Source organism: Tiliqua scincoides, chromosome 1, assembly GCF_035046505.1.
Source record: "Tiliqua scincoides isolate rTilSci1 chromosome 1, rTilSci1.hap2, whole genome shotgun sequence".
Classification (NCBI taxonomy): Eukaryota; Metazoa; Chordata; class Lepidosauria; order Squamata; family Scincidae; genus Tiliqua; species Tiliqua scincoides.
This window is the reverse complement of record NC_089821.1, coordinates 282,498,818-282,501,368: the sequence shown is the minus strand read 5'-3', so window position 1 is coordinate 282,501,368 and position 2,551 is coordinate 282,498,818.

Sequence of the window (2,551 nt, the reverse complement as noted above, 5' to 3'; positions counted from 1 at the left end):
CAAAGGTTGTAGCAACTATGATTGCTGCTCCTGCAGCATCCCTGGCAGGTCTGGCCCCCACATGACAGTTATGATATTGCGTATAAAAGCTCCCCAGGACTAGTGCCCCTGTTTTGCTGTGTGGACAAATCTCTGCCCGATTTCCCTAACGCTAAACACATTGGTTTTGCTGTCTCCTGCTGGTGTGAACAAGCCTTTTGCCAGAGAGAGGGTGGGGGACATGTTCTCCAGATTGGAATGATGAAACACTCTCAAGGGCACAAGATACCATTTTAATATGTCCAGCACATTTGGATTAAAAATCTTCATTAGCATTGCTATGGAAACAAGATATTCAACTAGTCTCCACAGGGTCATTTACCTCCTCCATCTGCCCTGTGTTCATGCCTCCCTCTTTTTCACCAGCGTAGAAATTTCACCAGCCTCTTTTTCACCAATGTAGAAAACTGAAACAAATGCACAGAAGTCTGTGGGGAGGCTGAGAAAGAGAGCCAAGTGCAAGCAAGCACCATCTCCTGAGGAGGAGGGTTTTTAGCAAGGCATTCTGAAGTACAGTTGGAAAAGTGGGAGGACTCCAAGGTGAACCTGAGATTGCACAGGGGGAAGCAGAGGACTTCTGCTTGGATATCACAGCCATGGGGTTGACAGGGAACCACTCCAATCCAAATTGAGGATGAGTCATGCACCTGGAGGCATTTCAAGTCATATGTCTTGCTGTGATTCCACAAGCTCCTTAGGCAGTTCAGACCACTGGTGACCTCACAGCTGGTTAGCTGACAGCAGTCACCATTCCTCACCAATCTCCTTCCTGACAGCCTCAACTCCATCCTGCAGCCCTCAGTAGTCCAGATGAGACCCCATGAGAAGGGGTGGTTGATCCAAGTGCCAAGGGCTTGGCTACTGGCCACTTCTAGCCCTCCAGTGATTGTCTGCTTTGCTTTGGATTCAGATGTATATTTTTCACATTTTTGTACTATCCTTCGTCCAAGGAGCTTAGGGTGGTGTATATAGCTCCCTGCCTTTGTCCTCACAACACCCCTGTCAGGTAGGTGAAGCAGAGAGATAGTGTCTGGCCCAAGGCAGGCCCATAGCCTAGAGCTGGGTGGGCGACTATTTTTTTCAGGGTGGGCAATTATGTCAGGTATCTATACTGGTGTGCAAAATGAAAGGATAAATATGGAGAAACATTACCCAAATTTCATTAAGATAAAATATTTTGGGGTTTTTTTCTGAAAGATGCATTCATTATCTGTAAAGCAATGCAACAATAATTTGCATAGAATAAATGCAACTGTATGCAATGTGAAATGTATTTGTCTACATAGAAAAGACATGCAACATATCCTTCCATTTTGCACACCAGCACAATACACAGGCTTGCATCCCTGCCAAAGTAAAACATATCACTGTGATGCAGGTAGTATTTATTTGTATTGAAAGCCTTTCATTTGCCAATGACACATTTGCCAATGATGCATTGATACATACTAAATAAAATTTATTTACTTTACAAAAAGCAAGAAGAAAGATATGCAAATCAAATACAGTAATGCCATTGGAACATTTTTTACAATACTCATTACATTTAAAAAGCAAAGTACAGAATATTTGAGTTTATTGAATCTACCTAGTAGAGCTGAATTCTATCTTTCTGAGAGTTGAATCTCCTTAAAACCAGGGGTGGATCCAGTGTCTGTATTGAGGGGGCATGAGCACTACCTTCAGAGCCCAGGTCAACCAAGTGGTTAGACTTTGACTCCCGCTTGGACTTGGAGGTCAGGTCTACCAGCTGGGTAGACCTGGGCTCCTGATTGAGCTTATAGCCTCTGGCTATTTTCTAGATGGGTAGACCTGGACTCCCATTCCAGCCAATCTCCTTGGTGCCCACCCAGTGGGTGTTCCCTTGACACCCGATTTTGCTCTCCATCCCAGCTGATGTCCCAACAACACCCCAACAGTTTGGGGGTGTATGCACCCATGGTCTCCCCTGGATCCACCCCTGCCAAGAACCTTTTCCACACTTAGGTTCTTGGTCCTCTTTAGCTCAAATGTTTTCCATGCTTTCTCCCACCAGAAAAAGGATTTCCCCGGCAGCCATTAATTTTAAAAATATATCTGAAAGGCAAAAACCCACCATGATTTTGACAAACAGAAACATTTCTCCCCACCCCCCAGCAGCAATACCTTTGTAGCAATTACAGTGTTTCACAGTAGAAGAAATAGGATTTCCCCCCCCCACCAGTACAAGTAGAAATCTCTCCTGACCTTCCTTATAGCTGCTCTTGACCAGCCCCCACTCTCCATGTGCTCTGGATGGGGGACAGGGTGACCAGAGGTCATAACTTCCAAGGAGTCCTCCCGGACTCTGTTTTACTCACTCTCTACACAAGCCCTCTCCCCCCCATCCCTTCTAGAAGCACCAAAAAAAGTTGCAAAAAGGGCTTCAAATCACCCTCAACTGATGCCAGACTAGACAAAAAGAGGACAGGTTCAGAAAAAATGCTGGGGCAAACTGCTAGCTGGGAGGGGCAAAGCCCCCCTGGTCTCCCCA